The sequence below is a fragment of the Ctenopharyngodon idella genome, chromosome 11 (assembly GCF_019924925.1).
Source record: "Ctenopharyngodon idella isolate HZGC_01 chromosome 11, HZGC01, whole genome shotgun sequence".
NCBI lineage: Eukaryota > Metazoa > Chordata > Actinopteri > Cypriniformes > Xenocyprididae > Ctenopharyngodon > Ctenopharyngodon idella.
Genome location: NC_067230.1, coordinates 8,766,915 through 8,789,121, shown reverse-complemented (window position 1 = coordinate 8,789,121; position 22,207 = coordinate 8,766,915). Strand labels below are relative to the sequence as shown.

The 22,207-nt window shown below is 37.9% G+C and overlaps 1 long non-coding RNA gene across 1 annotated transcript in view; it reads left to right on the top strand.

Moving 5' to 3' along the window:
• The window catches only part of LOC127523028 (uncharacterized), a 42,282-nt gene that overhangs the window by 5,148 nt on the left and 14,927 nt on the right, over nucleotides 1-22,207 (top strand). The window contains exons 3-5 of the long non-coding RNA XR_007932808.1: nucleotides 5,967-6,079; nucleotides 15,972-16,172; nucleotides 17,756-17,845. This is a non-coding gene — a long non-coding RNA (uncharacterized LOC127523028). The remainder of the gene's footprint in view (nucleotides 1-5,966; nucleotides 6,080-15,971; nucleotides 16,173-17,755; nucleotides 17,846-22,207) is intronic.

The following is a 22,207-nucleotide window of genomic DNA, read 5'->3' as shown; positions in this document are numbered from 1 at the left end:
GTAACTTTAAGTGATGCCAGGTGGGTATAATTTCAAAAAGAATTGGAAAAATCCTTTTGGGGGTGAAGACTTTAAAGTACAGGCACTGTGAATTTATGAACCAAGTGTTGGCAGTTTGGTTTCTTTCATGTTCAAAAACACTTTTTTCCTCCCTAAAGTGGGTCCTTGGTCTTGTTTGGACAGAAGAGACTAACTATGGACATTTTTTTTTAGCTTGTTTGCACGGAGCGCCAGTTCCTCGCTTTCAGCCCTGAGATATATTTAAAATAGAGTGCACTCACTTGAAATGGCAGAGTTGTACTATTTAACAGGTGCCACTGAGAGCCAATATGTGAATATGGAAACTTGTCTGAAACTAATCTAGTCTGAAATGAGTACTTACATTCAACCCCCCGAATAAAATTAAATACATACATGATAGAAGATTTTGCCCCCAATTAATTGAAGGTGTCCTTATAATCTACATTTTAGCTGTTGAAAGCTTAAATAAAAGAAAGCTGTCAAATGTCTATCAAAGTTTTTTTTTTTTTTTTTTTTTTTAAACTAGCCATTTTTAATTAATTCTTTCTTTTATATACACTACCGTTCAAAAGTTTGGGGTCGGTAATGTTTTTGAAAGAAGTCTCTTATACTTGCTGAGGTTGTATTTATTTGATCAATGCAGGTCAATACAGTAAAATCATAATATTGCACAATATTATTACAATTTAAAATAACTGTTTTCTATTTTAATATATTTAAAATGTAGTTTATTCCTGTAATGAAAAAACTGAATTACTCTAGTCTTCAGTGTCACATGATCCTTCAGAAATCATTCTAATATGCTGATTTGGTGCTCAAGAAACATGTCTTGTTATTATCAATGATGAAAACAGTTGTGCCGCTTAATATCTATGTGGAAACCTTGATACGTTTTTTTCAGGAATCTCTGATTGATAGGTTCACCCAACAGTTATGTGTATCACTACACAACACCCTTAGCAACCACTCTTAGCAACGTAAACTGTTTGTTCTCAATTGATAATGTTCATTGAAGCTTACTGTATTATGTAAAATAGTGTTGTGAGAAAGATATCGAGTGAGCGAGTTTATTACCTGCATTCAGATTTAGCATTTTCCTTTAGGTCAGTCCTATGTTCATAATAAAAAAATCTGTTTAAATGTCCAATGTATTATCTTGTCCTTTTAACAGTTAAGGGGTTTTCCCGTGACTGACAGTCGCTAGTCAAAGCATTTGTCAGTTGCGTCTTGTTCCGTGTTCACAACAATTCAGTCTTTTCAATGTAAAAGTCTTTGATACTGACTGACACACTCATAAGTCTTTGCCGCCATCTAATGGCGTAATAATGTAACTTCTGTTGCTGTTCACGGTCAGGGACTATTTTTTCCGGCGGAAGGAAGGCTTTTAGTAAGAGTTTACTTCATGAAAGTTGCAATTTTACATATTTTTGGCTTTAATATTTGTATTGTGTGGTAACCGTTTTATAAAAGCAATAAGGTACTCGAGGCTAGTGCTGTATTGTGAATAAGTCACGACTGAAGGGGTTGCAGGCACTTATTCACGATACAGCACAGACTCTCGTACCTTATTGCGTACGTATATATATAGAGAGAGAGAGAGAGAGAGAGAGATCATTTGTGGATCTGCGTTTTAGTTTAGGTCTGTAGCTTTCCATTTCAATACAGAGTAAATCCAAATCCTATTATCCTTTTCAACATTGCAGTAAAAAAAATTAATTGTCTAAATAATGCTGCTGGAAAAAGGATTCAATACCAATTCAATACCATTTCTAAATAATAACCTGACCAATTGTTGCAACCTCTAAAAAGCTTTTTATTTTTTATACCATACTAAGTTTTTGAAATGTTCATAATTGCACTATGAATAATAAATAAATAGCCCAGGTAAGGCAGGTAGTACTTCAAAAATCCCCCTAGTTCTGTTCAAATAGATGCATATTAACCTATACGGCAGGTCCTTGGTGAAAACACAGCAAATTACAAATTACCTGCCTGATTATGGCTGACCCCAAATATCCTACAGGCATGAATATTCATTACGAAATATATCCCAGTCTCGAAAAATTATTAATTTCTTCCTTCTCTATCTCCTCTCACTCTCTCCGTCTCTTTTCTCGTCTGGGCGGACTGTGAATAAGAATGATTAATGAAATTCTCACACATACAAATTCATCATTCTCAGGGAGCCGGAATGGTAATAAGGATCCAATTAAAGACACAGTAGGAAAAGAGCAGTGGGGGCTTTAGATTCACACTGCACTCTGACTGCAGCGAGGGCAAGTGAGATAAAGAAGCAGAATCACTTAGTTTGCCACAATATGTTCCGATGTGCTATTGAAATGCTACTTTTACGAAACACAACTGTTTATGTTTTAAAGTCTTTAATAAGAAAAAATGTCATAGCATTACATTAGTCAGTTCTTTTTTATAAGTTCACAGCCATGTTACTGAGCATATGACACCTTCGACCTGTTTCGCTTCGCACCTTTGCCACCCACTCTGTTGTATTTACAGAGGCCTAAATCATGTTTTTGGTTGCTCTGCACCCCTGCCCGTCTGCACACCGCTTAATTTCATGTTCGGTTGGATTCTAAGATGGCTCATCCGCCAGCCAAATATTTGTTGTGAGTCGGTGGGGTAATCTGTGGCTGAGTACATACACTTATCTTTGAAGCTGCCACCGGAAAGGAAGGACACTGGAGTCATGGAGGGCAGGAGGTTGTGTGCATTCTGAACCCTGTGATAACAGCATTTGGATAAATCCTCTGCACTGCCAATACTGCTTCAACCATAAGGCATTAGGGCTGAATCCACTCTTTGAGACCACTTTAAAATGAACCTCAGGGTTTGCAGTGGGGTGCTGGTATGGTGGTGCTGTGGTAGACCAAAAAGCAAGCAGGTCGTGTGTTTCTTTGTATATTCTAATTCTATTTATGTTCTCTTTTATTTGAAATCCAAATAATGACATAAAGTAGTGTATGTGTGTGTATATATATATATATATATATATATATATATATATACAAATAATATATTGTGTATGTATGAATGCATTCTATCATTGATCATCTAACAAGGCCACATATTAATGACTGAGTAGATTAGATGGTAAGCAAACAATCAGTTCTTGTAATCAACGTGTTGGATGGATGCAGGAGAAATTGGCAGGAATAAGATCTGAGCGAATTTGACAAGGGCCAAATTGTTATGGCAAGGCGACTGGGTCAGAGTATCTCAGAAACGGCAAGGCTTGTGGTCAGCAGTGGTGAGAATTTACCAACAGTGGTCCGACGAGGGACAAACCACAAACAGAGTGTTGGGCGCCCAAGGCTCATCAATGCACGAGGGCAACGATGACTATCCCATCTGGTCTGAGCCAACAGAAGGTCTACTGTGGCAGTAGAAGTCACAAAATTTTAATAATGGTTAGAGGAATGTGTCACAACACACAGTGCATCGCACTCTGCTGTGTATGGGGCTGCATAGCCTCAGACAAATCAGAGTGCCCATATGACCCCTGTCCACCCTCGAAAGCAGCTACAATTAGCACACGACCTTGGAGCATTGGTCGCCTGGTCTGATGAGTCCCGTTTTCTTTTACATCACGTGGACAGCCGTGCGCGTGTGCGGCGTTTACCTGGTGAAGTGATGGCACCAGAATGCAATATGGAATGACGACAAGCCGGTGGAGGGAGTGTGATTCTCTGGGCAATGTTCTGCTGGGAAACCCTGGGTCCGGCCATTCATCTGGATGTTTTGGAAATGGAAATTTGACACATACCACCTGCCTAAACACTGTTGCAGACCAGGTACACCCCTTCATGACAATGGTGTTCCTGATGGTGGAAGTGGCCTCTTTCAGCAGGATAATGCACCCTCCCACACTGCTCACATTATACAGGAATGGTTTGAGGAACATGATGAAGAGTTCAAGGTGTTGCCCTGGCTTCCAAATCCCCCAGATCTCAATCCAATTGAGCATCTATGGGATGTGCTGGACCAACAAGTTTGATCCACAGCGGCTTTACCTCGCAACCTACAGGATTTGGAGGATCTTCTGCTAACATCTTAGTGCCAGATACCACAGGACACCTTCAGGGGTCTTGTAGAATCAATGCCTCGGCGAGTCTGCGCTGTTTTGGCAGCACAAGTAGGATATCATTGTGTGTGTGTGTGTATATATATATATATATATATATATATTTGTATTCCACAGACACAATATTTATGAGCTTTTTTTTCTCCCACCACCCATACATTAAACCAGGGGTGGGGAACGTTGATCCCTAGGGCCATTGTCCTGCAGAGTTTAGCTCCAACCCAAAAAACACTCACCTGCCTGTAACTTTAGTAATCCTGAAGACCTTGATTGGATTCAGTTGTGTTTAATTAGGGTTGGAGCTAAACTCTGTCGGACAATGGCCCTTCAGGATCAACATTCCCCACCCCTGCATTAAACAAACATTCTTACATATAAAAAATACTAAATATAAAATAATTATATGTTTGTGTGTACAGAAAGTGCAATCTATTAATCAAAACTGTCTGGACATGACGGCAACTTTCTTCTTTTTCAGCTAAGCAGAAACAGGACAGTAGAAATTTTATAAACTGTGTTGATGATGATCATGATAACAATTTCTAAATCACTACTCAAATTGAACATGTAAAATACGTGAAAGAACAGAGTTAAAAAGGATGTTGAATGAAACAAATTAACATTTGTTCTTTTGCGTGTTTCTTTCTGCCACACACACAACTTTGCCTGTGCTAATTAACAATTAGCAAAGACTCGGTGGCTAATTGTGTTATTCCTCGTAATTAAGGGGCTAATTACTAGAATGTCAATTTAGATTTAATTACTAAGTGCTTTGGTAATTCCCAGTGAGCATAAGTTACCATTTTCCGACCCTTTTCCCTGTCTGTTCTTTTGACGGGTTTTCCATACGTCGTTCCCTTTGGATAAAAAAGGAGAGAGAGAGGAAATATGTAAATAAAAATAAATGAGAGAGGTGTTTGAGCTTCCCAGATCTGTTATCAAGACTGCAAAGCTTAATGATTAATGAAAGGCTTTACCTCAGGGCCTCCAATTAGAGATCTTTTTTTGCTAAAAAAAAAAAAAAAAAGAGAGAGCCACTAGCATTTTGTCATCTGTTGGAGGAAATGAATCTGTGACGTTTAGTTTCCACTAATGCTGCAACATACTATGTAATTCTATGCATGTATATTTTGTGAAACCAGTACTGCCAATCTCTCCAATTGACCACTAATGGGTGCTATTGGCTTAAACATTGTCCGGTTCACGTGAAACGAGCAAATTGGCAACGGCCTACAATTCCTCTAGCTCTCCTGTTCCTTCCGCATAACGGCTTTGATTTTCATCCTAACTGTCTGACTCCCTCAAACCGCTGCCAAAATACAATAGGACAGGGTATAATATATATAATTACACCCACTTACATTAGCCATTATGCCAGTGAAGCATTCCTTGGAAAATGACACACGACCTGTCAAGACTTCATTCACGCCATTAATAAGCATCATTAGTGTCTAGTTTGAATACCTCTCTTGCACATTGCAGTCATTTCAACATGTCATATATTTTAATTTGAGGCCAAAAATAGCTGTGTGGATATTATGCACTCTCACTGCTAGTCTTTGTGATCTCTTAATGGCCAGGAAGTTCAGAGTCTGACCTTGGATTTGCTCTCATTGGAATTAAAAATTCTTGGCCCTCAAGAACTATCCACTGAAAATGTGCCAGCGTGTCCTTGTTGTTGTTTATGCCTTCAGTTGAACCGATCAAAAATGATTTGCATCATATCATTAATTCACTTTTGAGGAATGCCCGTGGGAATTGTTACAGTGAAATTGAAGAGGAAAATAAGATTTCATAAATCCTCCCTTGAGCTGGATCTCAATGCTGGTTCTTTCTCTTTCCCTAGAAATCTCTCCATCCAGCATCCCTGTCCCCCAGAAGTGGCTCCGCTGCCCCTGATGACAAACTGATGAAAGGAAACATCTCCATGTTGCTGGAGCGCAACTGAACCTCCCACAGGTACTGCTGAAAAATAAAGACAATAACTCATCCTTTGATCTGAGTAAGTCATTAACTTCACTTTGCCTTGTTTACCGCCTTTGACAAAAGCAGCTTAAGGGGCTAATTAATTGTAAAAGCGCCGCACAATGGTTAATTAGCCGGTGTCTGTTGTCAGTGATGTACCTTGGCGGACTTTTGTAGAGGCCTCTCCATCGTCTCCCTTCTTGCACTCCTACCACAATGCATTCTGTGGTGAGGGGTGCCATTTTTCATTCGGGGGACTGACATTTTAGCGGGTAAGCCCATGGGAGGTCACCATCAGAGAATCCTCAAGGTCCCCTTTAAAGAACGCTGATGTGTCATGTACACGGAGGGCATCTGTGGTTCAGGGGTAAATGGATTCACATATACAGAAATTGACTGGCAGTAATGGGTTAGAAGGGCAAATGGAAAGTGCCATATAAATGTATAGAACAGTCAGCTGTGTCCCCATGCTTTGTTCAGATTAGAGTGATAATGAAATGTGTGATAGAAATGATGCTTTTGTGCACTTTGTTTAAATTCCCAACTACATTTTCACTGTTGATAGCAAGAATTTAAGATATTAAAATAAAAAAAATAAAAAAAAAACCTTCTATGGATGGATGATTGTATATTTAATATTTTAAAAATTCTGAAATAAAAAAATTATTAGTGGCCACCATTAATTATTTAATTTCAAAATTATTAAAATATTAAATATATAATTAAAATGAAATAAAAATATATTTAAAAATAAAGCAAATAAAATAAAACAAAAATCACTTTTTAAATTAAAATTAAGATATAAAATGTTTTTTTTGTTTTTAATTCTGTTAAAATTACAATGTTACATATTTGAAATTAAGATTTAAAAGTTTACTTTTGCAACAAATTGACATATATTTTAAAGTGCCCCTATTGCTTTTTTTAAGGTTCCTAATATTGTTTTGGGAGTCTCCTACAACAGGTTTACATGCATGCAAGGTCAAAAAACACTTTCGTTTTCTCATAATATACATTTAATTTCACCTGAGTTCTCAATGATTCATAAACGATTTGTTAGAAACAGTTTAAAGAATCAGTCTCTCTAAACCCCTCCTTTTCGTGAGCCTACACTGCTCTGATTGGTCAGATGGCCCAATCCTTTGTGATTGGTCTACCGCGCACACCGCGTACCGGAAATAAAACGCCCATTTCCATAACTGAATGACAGCTATCAATTCACATGACATTGCATACAATGTATGGACAGAAAAGATGTCTGTACATTTTACCATATCAATTCGAACCCGAGTCCGACTATGTAACGTCTGAAGTAGTCGATCAACCAGAAACTGATTCGCAATCACGACTGGAGCAGGACGCTTCTCGGTGGTAAGTGTCACCTTAGTTTGCGTTATTTATAAGACGTGATAGCAGCGTCATTGTTATGAGCTGAAAACCTCTAAACATAAGATTAACGTAAGATATGTGTACACAGACTTTTTTCGCCATAACTATTAACACACACACACACACACACACAAAATGGCTATATCATTGTTTGACATTACATGGGGTGTTTACTGTTTACAGAGAGAATATTTCAACTAGTTAGCGCAGACTAGCGTGGACAGTGTGCGCATCTTAACATCCTATTACAATACAGATAGATCTCCACTATTGTAAATAATAAAAACGAAGAGTAAAAAAAACACTTTTTTTACAGTTATGTAAGTGGAACCGGGCTCACAGCTATGTTGTAAACTCTCTTAGCTGAGCACAAACGTGAATAACTGATAATGCATTACACTTTGTAAACAAAAGTCGTGCTCCATCCTTGATCATTACTCCAATAAGACAGACAAGCTGCATTAATCGACACATTTTTAGACAATACTGGACCCACCTCTGAATAGCAGAACTGCAGAAATGTGAATTAGCCGGTTAGCAGGAGACGTACAGACGAGGGTGTACACAACATAACATACAAAATTACGTATTTTGAACGATTGCTTGAAAATATAAACATCAATTATTAATCATACTTACAGGTTGAGATTCAGAGGAGCAAGCTGGTCCAAATAAACTGGGCATTGATCCATCTTTTAAGACCAAGCATTTTGTGAATCCTGCGTTGAAAGACGGCGTCTTCTCGACATAATGTTAACCACACGGAAATGCTATAATGTTTGCGGGTGGGTCAAGTTGCTTGTCGGCAGGCAACGTAGAACATAGGCAGGCATTATGCTATTGTGTTACCCAGTGACGTGTGGCCGTCACGGAAGTGAGACTGGAATTCCTGGTGAATCTTTTAGGCTGTTCAGAGTCTATTCTCTTTTTTTGAGAGACAATAACTTTATTTATCTTCCACTTTCGGCTTCACAACTTTGCAGATCGTTTACATTCACAGACAGCTACATTACACACTGCATGAAAGGTAATATTCGAAAATGCATAATAGGGGCACTTTAAATTATATTAATGACTTTGCACTATCATAAAGTAAAGTAAATACATTAATAAGCATGATATTATAGATCAGATTTTAAAAGGCAAACTAAATTTTTTGCTATATTAAGCAGGTGGTGCATCTTTTTAAACCTTCTTTTTAAAAGCTCAGTAAAGCAAATGTAGTTGTGTGTGACTGATTATTTGGGTAACACTTTTATTTTACAGTGCCGTAGTTACACGTTACTACATGTACTTACTATAGTAATAACAGTAAATTATGCATAATTACAAGTAACTAACCCTAAACCAAACCCTAACCCTAACTGTAACTCTATAGTAAGTACATGTAGTTAATTAATAGTACTCAGTACTTATGTGAGTAATTACAATGTAACTACAGCACTGTAAAATAAAGTGTAACCATTATTTGTAGTTAAATAAATTAAATGAAATATAAATAAGTACATAGGTATTCAAATTCTATGGCTCTGATTGTTTTTCATGTCATAACTTCCTTCTGTAGTCAGACACAGAGGCAGGTACTTATAAGCAGGATAACAGAGAAGGGTTGATGTTTACGAAATGCATTCTGCTAGACTCCTTCAGCTCTGGATGAGTACCAGTTATGCTATTATGGCTTACCACATCTATGGTCATATGCTTGTGAGTCCCAGCATGCTCTTGCCCTGCTTACAGCCCACTGTGGAGATCTCATATCTTTCATTAACCCCCAAAAAGGAGCCATCTATAAACATGCATTAGTTTGATTATTTACTTGGCTAGATCCAAGAAAGAAATGTGTGTGTGTATATAACTGGAAAAGTTCGAAAATGCAAGTCAGTATTGTTCAAATGAAAGACGTGTTTTTGTAAACTGTCCATGAAACAACTCTGTTCATTAGACTAGATGCTTTAACTTCAAATAGAACGTCAAATAGTATGCCTTTCCCTACTAATTAGGGCTCCTAAATTCGGCTCCAAGACAAACATTGTGACCTTTCAAAGCCACCCTAGAGAAGTGTATTTTCCTCTGTGTTTGAGAGCGGTTAAGACCACAATGAAAGTACAGTTATCCAGACATACTGAAGTTCTCTCTGCAGTCTTACATGCTGCCATTTATTTAAAAAAATAATAAATATTAGATAGATTGTGTGTATTCAGTTTGATGCGTATTTTGTTTGCTAGTTAAAGGTTGCAGAAGGTCAGAACAGTTTTAAATATCGCCCAGAGAGTCGCTCTGTTTATCCAGCTGCCATTTTGTTGAGAGTTTTAGAGTTTTTTGCTGCCATATTGTGAAAGAGGCCTGACAAAACAGGTTTTTATGAGTCATCTTTGATGGTTGAATTGTTTGGAAGGCAACATTTACATTGCAAGTACTTAGTATGTAATTTTTAAAACATGAATTCAGAACAAACAACAGAAAAGTTGGCTTTGGACAGCAGATAATTAATGGGGTGGTTTGTGTTACTTAACAGCTTAAAACTAAATAAATGTATCTTTTGTCAGTCTACTTGCCTTAAATGTCACGTTTACAGTGAAAATCCGTTTATTTTATATATTAAAGCTTTCCTACAGAACTTCTATTGTTTATACACTTTATCTGCCTTCATTGTGAAGTTCACAGTAGGGAAAAAAAAATAATATTAAAATAATAATAACAACAATATATAAATATGATAAATATATTTTTTCTACTGATAACGTTAGTTAAATTGAATAATGTGTATATGCAACATACACAAGCTAGGTAAGTTTGACTTTTTTAAAATCACATGTTAATAATAATAATAATAATAATAATAATAATGCCTTATTTTCAGCCCCCCCAGATTTAAAGCCAAGTCTAATTCTAATAATTACAGCTTAATAATTTGACGTTCACTTTCTTAGTTCTTTGCTTTATCCAGGTCTCTTTATGTAACTCAAAAGTATGACTGACTGAGACTATATAAAAGAAAAAATGAGGATTGGGTGGGGGTGGGGATGGAAGTCTAAGAAAAAATTTACATTTGAATGAGAAAAAGCAGTTGACAGCCGTTTTTTCTTGTGACATATTTCTCCCATTACAGCAAATTAAATTCATTCAATTAGGCCACTAATCTCACAGTTTTCTACTCCATATCAGCTGAGGTGTCATGAAATTTCTGTTTTATATTACAGTGTTTATGATTTTGTGCAATGTAACATCTCATTACACGCATTATGATCGATAGATAGATAGATAGATAGATGGATGGATGATGGATAGATGATAGATGGATAGATCATTGATTGATTGAATTCAAGTCTAATATCTTAACTTTGCAAGCAACCACCAAACTGGCATTACCCAGTGGTGCTTTGTGGAAGTATTTTCTGTAAAGCAGAAGTCAGGATATGAAGAGCATTCATATTGAACTCCAAGGTCAAAGAGCTGCCGCTGATTATCTGAAATTAATCAAAGCCCTGAGGGCAGCCTGCTGTAAATAGACTCACGAGAACATTGGGGATTTTCACCACGTGAAGCTGACTGCCCCTCGTCATTTTCATATTTCAGTTTTGGATATTACGATCTGGCAGGATCTTGATAATAAGGCCGTGAGCAAGTCTGCCTCAAGACTGAAAATAAAATTGATGTCATTATCTTCTCTTAAAGCTTTAATCATTGATGTAATTGAAAGAAATGCTACAGTGGGCACCGCACATCATGTCTTTTGATTCAACACATATACGACCATTTAGACCGACTGTGTGTGTGCAGGGTTGCAGGAGTTAAACTGAGGGGATAAGAGGGGTCCTCCACGTCGTCTCCGCACTGGGGGGCCCGGCGCACCCGCCACGCGCTTCCCATCTCCTTCAGCTCTCCTCTAGTGCTGCCATGATTGGCAGAGATGTTAAGTGCCATTTGACACCTGAGAGGGTGAAAATTTGTGCGAGTGGGCAGTAATGAATTGGAGACGTCTACGCAATTAAAATCACTGTTAATTTCTCCAGGGAGATAGGGCCCCCCCTGAGCCCATGAATCACAGGACAGGAGGAGGGATGGAAAGAGTGAAGGATGAGTCACTGGCTTTCCTGGATGGAGATGAACGAAGGCGCCCACTGCACCTCCCGCATTGTCGGCCGTTAAGCATTTTTGATTATGAACTCGCTTGATTTTTGTTCTGCTTCTCATTTGGTGGAAATTACTGTACTTTGGTTATCATCCACATTCGGATATGATTGTAGCACTTGTGATGTTCTAATCAGCGTTCATTGACACTGATTGAGATGTGCATTGTTTCAGAGGGAAGGAAGGAACCCTGCTCGGTTATGTCGGTCCATTTCATGCCAGATACTTCACTTGGTTTTTTATCCTCACAAAAGTTACAGGAATATCCTGTCACTCTGATTTCCTGGCAGATGATCCGGGAAATGTCAAAGGGAGTAACATTATAAACTGGGAAAGCTTTCAGTTCACACAGCGGACGGGTGTTTTTGTTTGCACTTGGCTAACGCTACACTTTCCACATTTCCTTTGGTTTGTTCTGCTTGATCCGTTCGCGATGACACAATGAACTCGTTTTACGACGCATTTGGTATTCTTTCAACCTCAATAATGTCACCCAAGTGTTGAAATCATTTATGAGGGAATGTATAAGTGTAATTTATGTCGGAGTTCAAGCCAATTAATAAAACCTGTCAAAAGTCTTTCCTTCTTTGACCAACAAAATGTTCTCTGAGGAGGCCCAAACACTGACCTTGCCGAGCCCAGAACGGCCCTGCTGCTGATCAGAGTGTCACCAGACTCAGGCGTTCTCTGACTGCCATGTGTTTAAATTGCCTCCCACTGGCATTCAAATTACAGCCCCTATCTCATCTGTTGAGATCTGGCATTACAGCGAGTCCACCATCTCCTTTCACACACACACATACACGCACACACCACCCAAGCACATAATGAGGCAAAGTCATCTCCTTCTGAATCCCCACTGGGTGTACCTGTGAAGTGTAAGGCCCAGATGCGCTATTTTCGGATCTCGCTCTTTTAATTTATTTCCATGATTTGGTGATAATAATAATAATTGTGCTGTAGGTGCTGCATTGAAATTAGCTGACACTTCCTCGGGCGTTATCGCTCAGCCATCGCATCCAAAAGTGCCTCTCTTCTGCTCGCATGCCTTCACTTCTTCATCTTTCGCCGTGCATTGACACAAAGGCTGTCGAAGCAGTTCTTCATTTTCCTTTCCCTTTTTTCAGCTTATTCAAATCAGGTGTTTGAAAACTAACCTTGTTTGAATTGTAATGCTGCAACGGAGGGTTTACAATTTACTGATACAGCGGCATAATAGGAAGCGGAGCGGGTCTGAATTTAAAATGAATTAAATTTCTGCTTGTCTGTATTCTAATCACAATGTTACATGATAGCTTACAAGAGTGTCTTTGAGACCGTTTCTAACTAAATAAATTTGATTTTGAAAGGGTGTGTTTGGCAGATTGGCTTCTGCATATTTTTACCGCCAGCCAGGTGCTGTCATGGATAAAGTACCTAGTTTATTGCACATAATAGGATGCAAGGATTGCAAAATATACATGAATTCTTTTTGACAGAGAGAAGCAATATCACAAAGACTCCCGCCCGCCCGGAGATGGCATTTACCCACCATTCAGATGGCCCATGACGCCCACACCGGGCATAGATTAATCAGTATGCTAAAGAGGGAGCTAACATGTACATGTGTCGCATTTTACCCTCATTCCCGGCTGAATAACAAAGTGAATTTCAAAAAAAAAAAGAAAACTAAAATGCTAAATAATTTTCTGAATAAGATTTTTTCTCCAGCAACATTTCTTTTTTTGTATTTAACTCTTCTGTGCTGTTGTGAGTCATTTTCACCCAGTTTGTGTGTTAAAATTTATTTTAACTAATAAAAATAATTGTAGAGATATAAAGAAACACAATTTTAGCTTGCACATATCCTGAATTACTATGATAATATTATGAACATTCGTGTAATTTTCCCAAATTTAGCCTCAGCGTAGTGGACATCAGTGGATTATTGGAAATGACAGCTTTAGAACTTCACTATTTTATTTTATTTTATTTTATTTATTTATTTTAAGTTTTTGAGTGTTAAGACTTCTCCCATTCATTTTCCTCCAAGTGGTCCTTCTCCTCCCCTTATACTATCTCTGGTTGAATCTTCATTGGTAACAGCACAGACAAATTAAGAGATGAGCCAGATGTCTAGCAGTCAGTGACAAGGGAACATTGTGTTCATCACTCTATCTTCAGAAAGCCAAAATGTGGATTCTGTAGATGCTTAAAGCCTCCAGATGTGTCCTACTTTTGTTCAGCAGTGACATGTGGTTAAACATACTTCCTGATGACCATCTACGTTCAGGTCTCGAGTTTCCCTGTCTAGGGACAAAACTCAGACTTTGTGAGTTCACACTGAAACTTCCTCTGTGGCTGCCATGGACTGCCATATGTATCAGCTTGTTTTTCAGGCCATCTGAGCTCGTAATTATCTGATGGAGCTCATTATAAGCTGTAATTGGAGGCGTTTGTATCCTCTGAGAGAGAAAGAGTAATAAAATAAGCAGAAAATTGTGGGATACTCTAAAGCCCCAGGCCCTTCTTTCCCATACAGCAACCTTACATCTTAGCTGAATATGGGCAAACAACCTCTTTGCAATGCAAATGAGGTTCACATATATTAGCATGGGCACTCTGATCAATGACCAATTAATGACCTGAGAGAAGTCATGTGACATCTCACCCCATTAAAATGCAATTGACAGGTTCACTGCACACCAGGTGCTTTATTACCGTGGTTAAAGAGAAGCATACATTTAAAAAGCCATATATATATATATATACATACACCGATCAGGCATAATATTATGACCACCTTCCTAATATTGTGTTGGTCCCCCTTTTGCTGCCAAAACTGCCCTGACCCGTCGAGGCATAGACTCCACTAGACCCCTGAAGGTGTGCTGTGGTATCTGGCACCAAGATGTTAGCAGCAGATCCTTTAAGTCCTGTAAGTTGCGAGGTGGGGCTTCCATGGATCGGACTTGTTTGTTCAGCACATCCCACAGATGCTCGATTGTATTGAGATCTGAGGAATTTGGAGGCCAAGTCAACACCTCAAACTCGTTGTTGTGCTCCTCAAACCATTCCTAAACCATTTTTGCTTTGTGGCAGGGCACATTATCCTGCTGAAAGAGGCCACAGCCACCAGGGAATACCGTTTCCATGAAAGGGTGTACATGGTTTGCAACAATGCTTAGGTAGGTGGTATGTGTCAAAGTAACATCCACATGGATGGCAAATCGCAAGGTTTCCCAGCAGAACATTGGCCAAAGCATCACACTGCCTCTGCTGGCTTGCCTTCTTCCCATAGTGCATCCTGGTGCCATGTGTTCCCCAGGTAATTTGCAGCCAATAAAAATTTCATCTTGGGAATGACAGATACAAGGCCTGCACAGTAGCCAGAGGTATTTTGAGCCATTCCTCTTGCAGAACAGTGGCCAGGTCACTATGTGATGCTGGTGGAGGAAACTGTTTCCTGACTTGCTCCACCAAAACACCTCAAAGTGGCTCAGTAACATTCAGATCTGGTGACTGTGCAGGCCATGGTATGTATTGGTGTATCATCTTGATACATGGCCCCACCTTCAGGGTACAATGTTTGAACCATTGGGTGCACGTCGTTCTCCAGAATGGTTCGGTAGTCCTTGGCAGTGACGCGCCCATCTAGCACAAGTAGTGGGCCTGGGGAATACCATGATATTGCAGCCCAAACCACCACTGAAACCTTAAAACCTCCATATTTGCAGCATTGCTGACCTTGGGTATGAGAAATAAAGTTATAATTATAACAAAAAAATTTTAATTAATAATAAAGATCAATGTATATGAGTTTATGTATTACTTTTTTTTTACTTAATTCCCAAGCAACATAAATATTTATAAGCCTTGATACTTTCTTTTGAAGTCCCAAGCGAACACTCGATACAAAGTCCCAACAAAAATGATCAAAGAAAGCACAAAGAGAAAAAAAACAGTCCTAGCTAGCATTGTTTTTTTCCCCGTCCCAGTGCACACGTAGAAAACATCAACCAAAAAAAACTGATTGCATGAAAGCATCAGGATTGGGACAAGTGCACTGTCGCTTTAAGATAAAATATTCTATCTTCTACATCATAATTATCTCCTTAAGGTAGAAATATTAGCATATCTTCCAATCTTATTATCTGAGAAATTGCCTCATTAAGTTGCCTGCCTCCCCTTGTGCCCACCTTGCACGCCATTGTCCATATTTCATCAGTGATCCCATAGAGCTCGGGGCTGCTCTGATTGGCAAGAGGCATATGCCTTATAACAGGTCTCTATGGGGACTCAGAGTGGGCCGAAATACACCAGCAGAGCTCTGTTTCTGACACTGGGATGATCATCTTTAATTTCATGTGCCTTTGCTTCTTTACAGACAGCCTACAAGTGAGCGGCCTTACTGCTTCCTGCCCTCGCTCCATCTCTCATCTGTCCTTCACGTCAGAGCATGTAGGGGATGTCAGTCAGGAAAATTTGCCCCGCTGCAAACGAGGGTCACGTCACAGAGGGGGACAAAGTCCGAAGGTCTGAATGTCTTGGGAGCAAATCTGATATTTGCCTGCAGCCGTTCATGTAGGTGTGTGAATATTCAAATGTACCTTGTTTGGATGAGTGTCATTCAGTGATGTGTCTCTCCTACATATTGGTCTCTGCAGGGTTGTCGCAAAAATTCACGGTCACTCACAGGACAACATTTTTACAATGTCAGATTGTCAGCATATGCTGAACAAGTATGCTATACCAGGGTATTTAAAACTTTTTAATGCCAAGGACTTTTTGATTTCTGCAGTATAATACACTGCCTCGCCAAAAAAGAAGTCACTGTTTGGATTTTAATAGGCAAATACTTAAGGGTCTATGGATGGATCATTATTACAGTGATTATTATTTTTTTAGCATGTTATATGTTTGGCAACGGTTCTTTTAACCCTAAAAGATGGAGTGTGTAGCTTTTCATTTCTTAAACAACCATGTGTTAAGATGTATCATGGCTGTATTCCAGGATGACAATGTCAAGATTCATCAGGCTCAAATTGTGAAATAATTGTTGGGAGGGAGCATGAAGAATCATTTTCACACATGAATTGGCACTGACATTAACCTCTGTGTAAGTTTTTGGGATGTGCTGGAGGAGACTTTACAGAGTGCTCACCTCTTGCATTGTCAATACAAGATCTTGACCAAAAAATGATGCACCTCTCGATGGAAAAAAATGTTGTGATGTTATTTCCATCAAGAGGTGCATCGATTTTTGGTCAATATCTGGTATTGACAATGCAAGAGGTAAGCACTCTGTAAAGTCTCCTCCAGCACATCCCAAAGACTTTCAATGAAATTAAGGTCTGGACTCAGAGGTGCCAATTCATGTGTGAAAATGATTCTTCATGCTCTCTGAACCATTCTTTCACAATTTTAACCCTGATGAAGCTTGACATTGTCATCCTGGAATATGGCCATGATGTGTCTTCCTACATGGTTGTTTAAGAATGAAAAGCTACACACTCCATCTGTCTGGGTTAAAAGAATCGTTGCCAAACATATAACATGCTAGGAACATAATAATCACTGTAATAATTATTCATTCATAGATTCTTAAGTATTTGCCTATTAAAATCCAAACAGAAACTTTTTTTTTTTGGCCGGACAGTGTATTGTAAAGAGTTATTTAAAGTGAATGATTGCTTCCAAAATTAAATATTTGGAATATAAATGAAATAAATCAAATTGTTACAATTTTATCTGATTAATTATACCTTATCTGAAATTAACACTTAAAAAAAGAATAAATAAATAAAAAAAAACCCTGTGTAATACTATAGAGGACCATAGTGGGCTCCCCTTATTCATACCCCCCTGTCGACGGCCTTGGGTCTCTTGTCTGTCTGAGAAATAACCGTGGACAGAGGACAAATCCCTGTTTGGAATTATAAGTTAATTGTCAAATAGAAGGGTCCCGCAGCGTCCTAAGCCTGAATTGTACCGCTGCATACATTCACAGAAATTATTTAAATGATTACCACCACAAATTACACATTACCGCTTTCAGATATTAATGAGATGCACTGGAATATCTCTAACAGCTTAATCTGTGAAATTTAAGCCATGAAATGAAATCTGACACCCATGGATTCATAATAAAATAATGTCTTTTTATCCCAGGCGATGGCCGAGCTAGCAGCTCTGAGACAGTCTGGAGGATGTGTGGATCCCATTTAGAAAAAGTGCTGGTGTTGACAAGTCGCCACTTCGGTGAGTAGAAAGAGATGGTTGAAGAGGATAACTGTCACCATCCTTCACTCAGCCTTGATCAGAATGAGAATAATGATGAGATTTAATTGTGGTTGGACACTGGCATCCTCTCAAATGGATCAGTGGACTTGAGACTCAGATGTTAATTGAATCTATTGCTCAGTTAAATGATTTCTCTTCTGTGTTTTAAATAGGTAGCCTCCAGCTTTGGTAATGTTCTGCTCCACAGCGTGTTGGTAAAAGAGCGCTCATTTAAATCTAGATTGATTTGCATAATGATAATTTTGCATTCTTGCATAATGAAACCCTTTTCCTCGAATTACTCAACGCAACATCTACAGCATCAAATGATCTGCTTTTATCTAAATTTCACTTATACAGGTGAACATGTGAAGCGTTCCATTGACTCATAATGAACAATGATTCATTTAAAATCAAATGGCATTATTCATGGAAATTTGAATCGTTAAAGCAATAAAAACGAAGAAAAAATGAACAAAGCTCTTCATTCAACTACTATCCAGTAAAGTTCTATTTGCATTTAGTTTTTTTTTTTTTTTTTAAATAATGGCTGTCAAACCAAGGGATAGTCCACCCAAAAATGAAAATTCTGTCATCATTTACTCACCTTCATGTCGTTCCAAACCTGTAAGACTTTCGTTAATTTTTGGAACACAAATGAAGATCTTTTAATAAAATCTGAGATTTCTGTTTCTCCATTGACAGTCCATGCAACTACCACTTTGATGCTTCACAAAGTTCATAAAGAGATCATAAAACAAATCCACATGAATTGAGTCCAAATATTCTGAAGAGGCATGATCATTTTATATGATGAACAGATTGAATTTAGGCTTTTTTTTCATCAGCATGTTCATCATATAAAGCTAATGAGTCTCTTTAGAAAATTTGGACTAAACCACTCAATTCATATGGATTAGTTTTACGATCTCTTTTTGAAGCGTCAAAGTGGTAGTTGCGTAGACTGTCAATGGAGGGACAGAAATCTCTGAGATTTCATTAAAAATATCTTCATTTGTGTTTCGAAGGTGAACGAAAGTCTTGTGGGTTTGGAACAACATGAGGGTGAGTACAGGCCCGGCACCCGGACACACGACTAGGGGGGGCATTTATATTTCTCAGGGGGTCCGACCTTTTCTATATGATGATTACTGTGTCAGTCATCGCAATTTCGAGAGTGAATCCTGCATTTATATGTGGATGGGACTATGTATTGAAGTATGTATGTGGCCGCTTGTAGAGCATGGAAAACAAGTTTTATCCAAATTTGGAATATTAATTATTATATATCGCCTAAACAGCGTGTGAGCGCTACCTTTATAATCACTAAAAAGCTGTCACTCATTCAATGAACGCGATCTCACAAAGTTCCGTTATATTATTCAGTGATGCTAACCACAAAATGAATCTCTTATTTACATAAAGTCTACACTTTGTTAGAGAAGATTTTCAAGCGTGCAGAACTCAGCACTGGACAACTCGAGCGGTGAGTGGATTCTAGCTTAAACACCTGTGATTGGCCGTTGTGTTCAAGAAATCAGCAAACATGTCTGTGATTGGCTACATTGCTCACCGATGCGAAAACACGTTGGAAATTAAATGATTTGAAAAAATAATCTCAGCCTTTGCGATTTCATAATCGCACTAAGAAGCGATAATCGTGTTTAAGTTCAAAGTTAATTTTCGTATCATGCGATAAATTGTGCAGCACTAGTATGCTATTTAAATTTATAGATGTTGATGTCTCTGATTAACTGAAAATAACGCAATGCGGCTTGTTTTGAAGAAATTATCGGAAGTTTCAGTCTGTAACAGTGAGTTTAACTTTATGAGTGTGTGTGGGAAGGCGGGCGAGGGCGGATGTTGTGTTCATTCTGGAGCATGTGTGGGGCAGGTTGGTCGAGTCCTGATATGCTTAACAGCCAATTTACAAAGGTCAGGTCCTATGGATCAAACCGTTCAGTAAATTGCACCTTCAAACTCATAAATGAGAAACAATCATCTTGCTAAAGGTCACGGCGCTAGCACTGTGGATTACAATAATAAAGTAAGCCACCCTGCTCTTCCACTAATTTACTCAAGGAACTCAGGAACATTGGCTAAAGAACGTCTTCTTTGTTTCTTTTTTTCCTCTCTTTCTCTCTCTCTCTCTCTGTCATTCGCTCTCATTTGGTCTCTTTTTCTCTTTCTGTAACTTAAATCACAGATGGGTACTCTCCCTTAAGAGTGTTCAGTATTTTTCACAACCATGACAAGTGATTATTTCAACTATTACATTATAGAGAATTTTACGTTTCAAAATCTTGAGACCACACTGGAATCCATTTAAGTTTATTTGAATTTAAACCTGAAAATAAACATTTTGTTAAAAAAGGTGCAAAACAAAGAAAAGGCATCAAATATTTATGTCAGTTAGCCTACTGTACAGTTACACTGAAGCCATCTTGACAAACTCACTTTTTATAAAGTTAATTAATTACAAAAATTGATGGTAGTAAAAAGTTGTAATCCTTTAATGTGAGTTTTAATGAATCATTCAGTTTGTTCATTTCAGGTAGATTGCAGTAAGTTCGTGAGAGCTCACATTTACCGCTGGACTGTGCCAAGTGTCAGATTAGTTTTGACACCTCATTAGCAAGCATCCATAAAGACTGGCTATGACATCACCTCATCACTGCACTTGATCAAACTGCCACTCAACCACAGGAACCTTCATTCTGCAGTTTTGAGCTACATGAACTTACTTTTGCTCTGTTTAATGCTAATACATGTCGTTATGTGCTAAAACTGCGAAAGAGATCTTAAAACAGCTCTTGTATTAAGAATCGTTCTGAATGTGTCCTCATGGGTGGCAAATCCCACACATCCCTGCTTCTCTTTTCCAAGTTCTGAAACTGTGGACAAGTGAGAATAGGGACAATCTGGGGACAGACTGGCAGCCTAATTAAGCCTGGGGAAAGATGCCTGGGGTCAGCCAATTACAGCCTCATCTATATGCATCTGTTATGAAGGGTTCTCCAGGGAGACAGGAGGATGGTAACACTGAATGGACAGTGCCCAAAACCACTGGATGTCCATTAGTTTTAGTGTTTCTTACATTTTTAGAGTGATGTGATAAAGTGATGTATTTTTTAAGCCTTTTCATTAATTTTTCTCATTTATTCGTGACATTTTTAAATTATTGTGATGCTTTTTTTTCATTTTTTATTTTCATTTTTCTCACTGCTGCTGAGTTTTTAAGAGGCTATTTTTTCCATGTTTTCCCCCCACTTTTTTATTTTAATTTTTCTCACTGTGCTTAAAGGATTAGTTCACCCAAAATAAACGTGATATTTATTCATTTTCATGTTATTTCAAATTCAAACCAAAGCCCAAAAATATGGGATGTATTGTTAATGACATATTTTTTTGTTTGTTTTGTTTTTGACAGTGACATTTTTCCCCCTTCATTCTTGTCACTATGCTTAAAGGGATAGTTCCCCCAGTAATAAAAATACAAAACATTTAGTCACCCTCATGCCATTTTAAACCTGTATGGCTTTCTTTCTTGTGTGGATCACAAAAGGAGACGTTTGAAATATTGTGCTTGTTGCTCTTTTCCAAGATGGGGACTGAAGCTTTTAAGCTTCAAAAACAACACAAAAACTATTTAAGTATCATAAATGCCATCCATACTGAAAATCTAGCTCTCTTGCTGCATTCATAAGATCATTATAGTACAAATTGTTCTTTTGAGTAGAAGCTTTTATGTGAATTATTTGATCTGGTTCACAAAAGCAGTCTGAATGATATGTTCACAAATTGTTGAAAATGTAGGTGAATCACTGCATAATGACTTAAATTTAGTTTCATTTCTCATACACCTTGTATAGCTTCAGAATAACTGGACAGGATTTTTGCGGGTCTTAAAATGGTCTTTAAAAGGTCTTAATTCACCTTACACAAATTAAGGCCTTAAAAAGGTCTTAAATCAGAGAAGAAAATCTTAAAATCATAAAGTCATGACATTAAATGTTGCATGCATTCCAAAAAAATATATATATATATTTTTTTTTACCATTTAAAATAACTGTTTTCTATTTGAATATATTTTAAAATGCATTTTATTTCTGTGTTGGCAAAGCTAAATTTTCAGCATCATTACTCCAGTCTTCAGTGTGTCACATGATCCTTCAGAAATCATTCTAATATGCTGATTTGCTGCTCAAGAAACATTTATTATTATTATTATTATTATCAATGTTGAAAACAGTTGTGTCCATTTTTTTAGTATTATTTGATGAATAGAAAGTTCAAAAGAACAGCATTTATCTGAAATAGAAAGCTTTTGTAACATTATCA